Source organism: Ascaphus truei, unplaced genomic scaffold (genome assembly GCF_040206685.1).
Source record: "Ascaphus truei isolate aAscTru1 unplaced genomic scaffold, aAscTru1.hap1 HAP1_SCAFFOLD_756, whole genome shotgun sequence".
Classification (NCBI taxonomy): domain Eukaryota; kingdom Metazoa; phylum Chordata; class Amphibia; order Anura; family Ascaphidae; genus Ascaphus; species Ascaphus truei.
This window is the reverse complement of record NW_027457091.1, coordinates 174177-183962: the sequence shown is the minus strand read 5'-3', so window position 1 is coordinate 183962 and position 9786 is coordinate 174177. Positions and strand designations below refer to the sequence as shown.

Sequence of the window (9786 nt, the reverse complement as noted above, 5' to 3'; positions counted from 1 at the left end):
CTATCCCTGTCCCCTCTCTCTCTCATCCACTATCCCTGTCCCCTCTCTCTCTCATCCACTATCCCTGCCCCCTTCTCTGTCTCTCATCCACTATCCCTGTCCCCCCTCTCTCTCATCCACTATCCCTGTCCCCCTCTCTCATCCACTATCCCTGTCCCCTCTCTCTTTCATCCACTATCCCTGCACCCTCTCTCTCTCATCCACTATCCCTGTCCCCTCTCTCTCTCATCCACTATCCCTGTCCCCCTCTCTCTCTCATCCACTATCCCTGTCCCCTCTCTCTCTCATCCACTATCCCTGTCCCCTCTCTCTCATCCACTATCCCTGTCCCCTCTCTCTCTCATCCACTATCCCTGCCCCCTCTCTCTCTCATCCACTATCCCTGTCCCCTCTCTCTCATCCACTATCCCTGTCCCCTCTCTCTCATCCACTATCCCTGTCCCCTCTCTCTCTCATCCACTATCCCTGTCCCCTCTCTCTCATCCACTATCCCTGTCCCCTCTCTCTCTCATCCACTATCCCTGTCCCCTCTCTCTCATCCACTATCCCTGTCCCTCTCTCTCTCATCCACTATCCCTGCCCCTCTCTCTCTCTCATCCACTATCCCTGTCCCCTGTCTCTCATCCACTATCCTGTCCCCTCTCTCTCATCCACTATCCCTGTCCCCTCTCTCTCTCATCCACTATCCCTGCCCCCCTGTCTCTCATCCACTATCCCTGCCCCTCTCTCTCTCATCCACTATCCCTGCCCCCCTGTCTCTCATCCACTATCCCTGTCCCCTCTCTCTCTCATCCACTATCCCTGTCCCCTCTCACTCTCTCATCCACTATCCCTGTCCCCTCTCTCTCTCATCCACTATCCCTGTCCCCCCTCTCTCTCATCCACTATCCCTGTCCCCTCTCTCTCATCCACTATCCCTGTCCCCTCTCTCTCTCATCCACTATCCCTGTCCCCTCTCTCTCTCATCCACTATCCCTCTCCCCCCTCTCTCTCATCCACTATCCCTGGTCCCCCTTCTCTCTCTCATCCACTATCCCTGTCCCCTCTCTCTCTCATCCACTATCCCTGTCCCCCCTCTCTCTCATCCACTATCCCTGTCCCCCTTCTCTCTCATCCACTATCCCTGTCCCCCTCTCTCTCTCATCCACTATCCCTGTCCCCCCTCTCTCTCTCATCCACTATCCCTGTCCCCCCCTCTCTCTCATCCACTATCCCTGTCCCCCCTCTCTCTCTCATCCACTATCCCTGTCCCCCCCTCTCTCTCATCACTATCCTGTCCCCTCTCTCTCTCATCCACTATCCCTGCCCCTCTCTCTCTCATCCACTATCCCTGCCCCCCTCTCTCTCACGTCCACTATCCCTGCCCCCTCTCTCATCCAATATCCCTTCCCCCTCTCTCATCCAATATCCCTTCCCCCCCTCTCTCTCTCGTCCACTATCCCTGTCCCCCTCTCTCTCATCCAATATCCCTGTCTCTGTCTCTTCCCATCTTTCTCCTCCCCCTCTGTTCCTCTCCCCCCCATTCTTTGTCTCTCCCTCTCTCCCCTCTCTCACTCCTCTCTTCCCATCTTTCTCCTCCCCCTCTCTTCCTCTCCCCCCCTCTCTCACTCTGTCTCTCCCCTGCTCCCCCTTCTCCTCTCCTTCCTCTTCTCTCCTTCCTCCCTTTCTGTCTCTCCCAACATCTTGTTTTCCCACCCCTAAGGAACACACACACTACGCTGTGCAGTGTGGGGTTTAATGGCGGGAGGGGCGAGAGGGGGTGAGATGTGGGGATTACAAAGGGAAGATAGGCGGATTAATCAGGGGGGGTGTGTGTGCTCCTTTAATTTGTCCTGGGCCCCATGATTTCTATTGGCGGATATATTCCAATAAATAATTTCACTTGTGAGCACATTCACATGTCTTGGACAGGTCTGCAACCCTGCCTTTCAACCATTATCACATAGCATACAGTGCTTCTACTGCAGCAAGGAATTCTGGGAATTAACATGGTAATGAGCACACAATTTTGGTTTGACTGGCTTTGCATCTAATCCCATGCTGTGCTTAAAAGCTGCGAACAGCAGAGCATTTGCTAATATGGGTTCCATGTAAAAATGGATTTCAGGCAAAAGGTGACACATTGAGTTCTCATTTGCATGTCATTTCCCAGAATCCGTTGCTGCAGTGTAAGCACTGTATGCTCGGTGATAATGGTGAAAGGCAGGGTTGCAGACCTGTCTAAGGGCCCGGGCATGGTGTGGAAGACAGCGCTGAGCCGCGCTGAGCCTCCTGTCTTACCCCCTGCATCGGCACAGTGGGTGGCTTTAGTGTATGCCGCCGCATGCTTCCGCAGCCGTGCGGAGCCGTGCGGAGTTGAAGCCGACAACATGTTTTACGTTTCGGCGCGGAGGGCTCATCACGTGACCGGGAACCAGCCAATAGGAAGGAAGCACCAAGTTTCTACAAGTAGCTGCAGAGAATTGTGAGTATATTGATTTTACAGACTGGTAAAGGTAAAATGGATCCTGCACTTATTGAGCTACTGATAACAGAGGTCTCGGTGAGGGATTCATTATACAACCAGCGTGCAAAATTATACCATGACAGGATGGTGCATGACAAGCTCTGGAAAGAGATAGGGCTCAATCTGAACATTGCACGTAAGTATTTTCCATACCCCCTACAGCATCCGCCCCCCCTGTGGTAACAGATTTTCCATACCCCCTACAGCATCCGCACCCCCTGTGGTAACAGATTTTCCATACCCCCTACAGCGTCCGCACCCCCCTGTGGTAACAGATTTTCCATACCCCCTACAGCGTCCGCCCCCCCCTGTGGTAACAGATTTTCCATACCCCCTACAGCGTCCGCCCCCCCTGTGGTAACAGATTTCCCATACCCCCTACAGCGTCCGCACCCCCTGTGGTAACAGATTTTCCATACCCCCTACAGCGTCCGCCCCCACCCCCCCCCCCCCGTGGTAACAGATTTCCCATACCCGCTACAGCGTCCGCACCCACCCCCCCCCCCCCCCCGTGGTAACAGATTTTCCATACCCCCTACAGCGTCCGCCCCCCCTGTGGTAACAGATTTTCCATACCCCCTACAGCATCCGCACCCCCTGTGGTAACAGATTTTCCATACCCCCTACAGCGTCCGCCCCCCCCCTGTGGTAACAGATTTCCCATACCCCCTACAGCGTCCGCCCCCCCTGTGGTAACAGATTTTCCATACCCCCTACAGCGTCCGCACCCCCCTATGGTAACAGATTTTCCATACCCCCTACAGCGTCCGCCCCCCCCCCCCCCCCCCCGTGGTAACAGATTTTCCATACCCCCTACAGCGTCCGCCCCCCCCCCCCCCGTGGTAACAGATTTTCCATACCGCCAACAGCGTCCGCCCCCCCCCCCCCCCCGTGGTAACAGATTTTCCATACCGCCAACAGCGTCCGCCCCCCCCCCCCCTGTGGTAACAGATTTTTCAAACTCCCTACAGCGTCCGCCCCCCCCCCCCTCAGTGGTAACAGATTTTCTATACCCCCTACAGCGTCCACCCCCCCCCCCCCCGTGTAACAGATTTTTCATACCCCCTACAGTGTCCGCCCCACCCCCCCCCCCCCCCCTGTTGTAACAGATTTTCCATACCCCCTACAGCGTCCGCCACCCCCTGTGGTAACAGATTTTCCATACCCCCTACAGCGTCCGCCCCCCCTGTGGTAACAGATTTTCCATACCCCCTACAGCGTCCGCCCCCCCTGTGGTAACAGATTTTCCATACCCCCTACAGCGTCCGCCCCCCCTGTGGTAACAGATTTCCCATACCCCCTACAGCGTCCGCACCCCCCTATGGTAACAGATTTTCCATACCCCCTACAGCGTCCGCCCCCCCTGTGGTAACAGATTTTCCATACCCCCTACAGCGTCCGCCCCCACCCCCCCCCCCCGTGGTAACAGATTTTCCATACCCGCTACAGCGTCCGCACCCACCCCCCCCCCCCCCCGTGGTAACAGATTTCCCATACCCCCTACAGCGTCCGCCCCCCCTGTGGTAACAGATTTTCCATACCCCCTACAGTGTCCGCACCCCCCTGTGGTAACAGATTTTCCATACCCCCTACAGCGTCCGCCCCCCCCCTGTGGTAACAGATTTCCCATACCCCCTACAGCGTCCGCCCCCCCTGTGGTAACAGATTTTCCATACCTCCTACAGCGTCCGCACCCCCCTATGGTAACAGATTTTCCATACCCCCTACAGCGTCCGCCCCCCCCCCCCCCCGTGGTAACAGATTTTCCATACCCCCTACAGCGTCCGCCCCCCCCCCCCCCCCGTGGTAACAGATTTTCCATACCGCCAACAGCGTCCGCTCCCCCCCCCCCGTGGTAACAGATTTTCCATACCGCCAACAGCGTCCGCCCCCCCCCCCCCTGTGGTAACAGATTTTTCAAACTCCCTACAGCGTCCGCCCCCCCCCCCTCAGTGGTAACAGATTTTCTATACCCCCTACAGCGTCCACCCCCCCCCCCCCGTGTAACAGATTTTTCATACCCCCTACAGTGTCCGCCCCACCCCCCCCCCCCTGTTGTAACAGATTTTCCATACCCCCTACAGCGTCCGCCACCCCCTGTGGTAACAGATTTTCCATACCCCCTACAGCGTCCGCCCCCCCTGTGGTAACAGATTTTCCATACCCCCTACAGCGTCCCCCCCCCCCCTGTGGTAACAGATTTTCCATACCCCCTACAGCGTCCGCCCCCCCTGTGGTAACAGATTTTCCATACCCCCTACAGCGTCCGCCCCCCCTTTTGTAACAGATTTTCCATACCCCCTACAGCGTCCGCACCCCCCCCCTGTGGTAACAGATTTTCCATACCCCCTACAGCGTCCGCCACCCCCTGTGGTAACAGATTTTCCATACCCCCTACAGCGTCCGCCCCCCCTTTTGTAACAGATTTTCCATACCCCCTACAGCGTCCGCCACCCCCTGTGGTAACAGATTTTCCATACCCCCTACAGCGTCCCCCCCCCCTGTGGTAACAGATTTTCCATACCCCCTACAGCGTCCACCCCCCCTTGTGGTAACAGATTTTCTATACCCCCTACAGCGTCCGCACCCCCTGTGGTAACAGATTTTTCATACCCCCTACAGCGCCCGCAGCCCCCCCCCTGTGGTAACAGATTTTCCATACCCCCTACAGCGTCCGCCCCCCCCTGTGGTAACAGATTTTCCATACCCCCTACAGCGTCCGCACCCCCCCCCCTGTGGTAACAGATTTTCCATACCCCCTACAGCGTCCGCCCCCCCCCCTGTGGAAACAGATTTTCCATACCCCCTACAGCGTCCGCCCCCCCCTGTGGTAACAGATTTTCCATACCCCCTACAGCGTCCGCACCCCCCCCCTGTGGTAACAGATTTTCCATACCCCCTACAGCGTCCGCCCCCCCCCTGTGGAAACAGATTTTCCATACCCCCCACAGCGTCCGCCCCCCCCCCCTGCGGTAACAGATTTTCCATACCCCCTACAGCGTCCGCCCCCCTGTGGTAACAGATTTTCCATACCCCCTACAGCGTCCGCACCCCCCCCTGTGGTAACAGATTTCCCATACCCCCTACAGCGTCCGCACCCCCCTGTGGTAACAGATTTTCCATACCCCCTACAGCGTCCGCCCCCCTGTGGTAACAGATTTTCCATCCCCCCTACAGCGTCCGCACCCCCCCCCCCCCGTGGTAACAGATTTTCCATACCCCCTACAGCGTCCGCCCCCCCCCCCTGTGGTAACAGATTTTCCATACCCCCTACAGCGTCCGCCCCCCCTGTGGTAACAGATTTTTCATACCCGCTACAGCGTCCGCAACCCCCCTGTGGTAACAGATTTTCCATACCCCCTACAGCGTCTGCCCCCCCTGTGGTAACAGATTTTCCATACCCCCTACAGCGTCCGCCCCCCCTGTGGTAACATATTTTTCATACCCGCTACAGCGTCCGCACCCCCCTGTGGTAACAGATTTCCCATACCCCCTACAGCGTCCGCACCCCCCTGTGGTAACAGATTTTTCATACCCCGCTACAGCGTCCGCACCCCCTGTGGTAACAGATTTCACATACCCCCTACAGCGTCCGCCCCCCCTGTGGTAACAGATTTTCCATACCCCCTACAGCGTCCGCCCCCCCTGTGGTAACAGATTTCCCATACCCCCTACAGCGTCCGCACCCCCCTGTGGTAACAGATTTCCCATACCCCCTACAGCGTCCGCACCCCCCCTGTGGTAACAGATTTCCCATACCCCCTACAGCGTCCGCACCCCCCTGTGGTAACAGATTTCCCATACCCCCTACAGTGTCCGCACCCCCCTGTGGTAACAGATTTCCCATACCCCCTACAGCGTCCGCACCCCCCTGTGGTAACAGATTTCCCCTTCTCCCTACAGCGTCCGCACCCCCCTGTGGTAACAGATTTCCCATACCCCCTACAGCGTCCGCTCCCCCTGTGGTAACAGATTTCCCATACCCCCTACAGCGTCCGCCCCCCCTTTGGTAACAGATTTCCCATACCCCCTACAGCGTCCGCACCCCCCTGTGGTAACAGATTTCCCATACCCCCTACAGCGTCCGCACCCCCCTGTGGTAACAGATTTCCCATACCCCCTACAGCGTCCGCACCCCCCTGTGGTAACAGATTTCACATACCCCCTACAGCGTCCGCACCCCCCTGTGGTAACAGATTTCCCATACCCCCTACAGCGTCCGCCCCCCCTGTGGTAACAGATTTCCCATACCCCCTACAGTGTCCGCACCCCCCTGTGGTAACAGATTTCCCATACCCCCTACAGCGTCCGCACCCCCCTGTGGTAACAGATTTCCCCTTCTCCCTACAGCGTCCGCACCCCCCTGTGGTAACAGATTTCCCATACCCCCTACAGCGTCCGCTCCCCCTGTGGTAACAGATTTCCCATACCCCCTACAGCGTCCGCCCCCCCTTTGGTAACAGATTTCCCATACCCCCTACAGCGTCCGCACCCCCCTTGTGGTAACAGATTTACCATACCCCCTACAGCGTCCGGACCCCCCTGTGGTAACAGATTTCCCATACCCCCTACAACAATAATGTAATATCTTATATGTATTCCAATAAAATATTTTTTTTTATTTCTATTTGTAGCGGATGTTGCCAAAAATAAATGGAAGAATTTTAGAGATGCTTTCAGCAGAGAGTTAAAGAAAGTGAAGCCACCACGATCAGGGGACCCCAGTCCAAGCACCACCACGGAATATACATCAACGTGGCCTTACTTTGCTAATATGATGTTTCTGAAAGAACAAATGCTCCCAGCAAGAACCGAGTCAAACCTGGAGGAAACAAGTACACAGGATGACAGCTTCGTTGAAATGTCCTTCGTTGAAGACGAGGTACAGTAGTCTATCCTACTATATCTGTCATGTGGGTGGGAGTAGAATGTAAATCCTTTGTCCTGGCGGTGTTGTTCCCGCCATATATCTAAAAGGTTATTAGCTCTCAGCCCTCTATTCCAGGTTTGTCTGACCTTTGATCTAGCTTTGCCGCTCGGGGTGCATCTATCCATTACTGGATCTAATGTCTGATTAAAATCGCCCCCTAGTATTACGCATCCCTGTGCTATCCTCTGGAGGACGGAGAAAAACCTTTCCAGGAAAGCTTCTGTACCTTCACTTGGCGCATAAACGTTTGCCAGTGTGATCGGCTGACCTCTTATTTCGCCGCTTATAATCAGAAATCGGCCGTTGTAGTCTTTTTTAATGGTCTTAATCGCAAAGGGCAAACGGTTATGCAGTAGAATGGCTACTCCTCTTTTTTTTTTGTTGGCTGAGGCTGAGAACCAATTCCTAAACCTATAATCAATATATTTTGGTGAGCTAGCTTTGGAAAAATGCGTTTCTTGTAATAGAATTATGTCAGGGTCTGTTTTTTTGTAGTCCGCCATAGCTAGTCTGCGTTTCCCTGGACTGTTAAAGCCGCACCCCCCCCCCCTGTGGTAACAGATTTTTCATACCCCCTACAGCGTCCGCCCCCCCTGTGGTAACAGATTTTCCATACCCCCTACAGCGTCCGCCCCCCCCTGTGGTAACAGATTTCCCATACCCCCTACAGCGTCCGCACCCCCCTGTGGTAACAGATTTCCCATACCCCCTACAGCGTCCGCCCCCCCCCTGTGGTAACAGATTTTCCATACCCCCTACAGCGTCCACCCCCCCCCTGTGGTAACAGATTTCCCATACCCCCTACAGCGTCCGCCCCCCCTGTGGTAACAGATTTCCCATACCCCCTACAGCGTCCGCACCCCCCTGTGGTAACAGATTTCCCATACCCCCTACAGCGTCCGCACCCCCCTGTGGTAACAGATTTCCCATACCCCCTACAGTGTCCGCCCCCCTTGTGGTAACAGATTTCCCATACCTCCTACAGCGCCCGCCCCCCCCCCCTGTGGTAACAGATTTCCCATACCCCCTACAGCGTCCGCACCCCCCTGTGGTAACAGATTTCCCATACCCCCTACAGTGTCCGCCCCCCTTGTGGTAACAGATTTCCCATAGCTCCTACAGCGCCCGCCCCCCCCCCCCTGTGGTAACAGATTTCCCATACCCCCTACAGCGTCCGCACCCCCCTGTGGTAACAGATTTCCCATACCCCCTACAGCGTCCGCACCCCCCTGTGGTATCAGATTTCACATACCCCCTACAGCGTCCGCCCCCCCCTGTGGTAACAGATTTTCCATACCCCCTACAGCGTCCACCCCCCCCCTGTGGTAACAGATTTCCCATACCCCCTACAGCGTCCGCCCCCCCTGTGGTAACAGATTTCCCATACCCCCTACAGCGTCCGCACCCCCCTGTGGTAACAGATTTCCCATACCCCCTACAGCGTCCGCCCCCCCCTGTGGTAACAGATTTCCCATACCCCCTACAACAATAATGTAATATCTTATATGTATTCCAATAAAATATTTTTTTTTATTTCTATTTGTAGCGGATGTTGCCAAAAATAAATGGAAGAATTTTAGAGATGCTTTCAGCAGAGAGTTAAAGAAAGTGAAGCCACCACGATCAGGGGACCCCAGTCCAAGCACCACCACGGAATATACATCAACGTGGCCTTGCTTTGCTAATATGATGTTTCTGAAAGAACAAATGCTCCCAGCAAGAACCGAGTCAAACCTGGAGGAAACAAGTACACAGGATGACAGCTTCGTTGAAATGTCCTTCGTTGAAGACGAGGTAGTTCCTGTGTGTGTGGCGGCTGCTGAACCAGTCGCCAAAAAATCCAGGAGCACTAACGATTTACATCGTAAAATGATTAATATCGAGGAACAGAAATTTGGACTTGTACATGAAATGATGGCGGACAGCAATGAGGACATGGATTTTTGTAAAAGTTTTTTACAGCACATCACGTCACTGGACAAAATGTCATAACTTCGTTTCAGACGAAAGTTTCGGGAACTTGTTCATGATACTGTGGAGGAATTTGACGCCTCCCAGTAGAAATGTATTGGCATGAAGTAATTTGAAATACGTTGGGAATCTTTATTATTTTACAGTTTAAAGAAAAAGTTATTTAAAAGTTTATTTATATGTTGTGTTTTCAATTGTTAATACATTTTTAACTGGTTTATAAAATTGCCTGATTCTCTTCTTAATATATATTTGACTTGTAACATGAAAAATATATAAGGACATAGATATCGACAAAATGACATACAGGCACACACACACACATATACACACACACACACACACACACACATATACACCAACACACACATATACACCG

General features: G+C 54.5%; 1 long non-coding RNA gene across 1 annotated transcript; it reads left to right on the top strand.

Moving 5' to 3' along the window:
* The first annotated feature begins 1403 nt into the window (after positions 1 to 1403).
* Positions 1404 to 9564, top strand: LOC142486155 (uncharacterized). The gene is made up of 3 exons (XR_012798825.1): positions 1404 to 2464; positions 7141 to 7388; positions 8983 to 9564. It is a non-coding gene; the product is annotated as an uncharacterized LOC142486155 (long non-coding RNA).
* Positions 9565 to 9786: the final 222 nt, after the last annotated feature.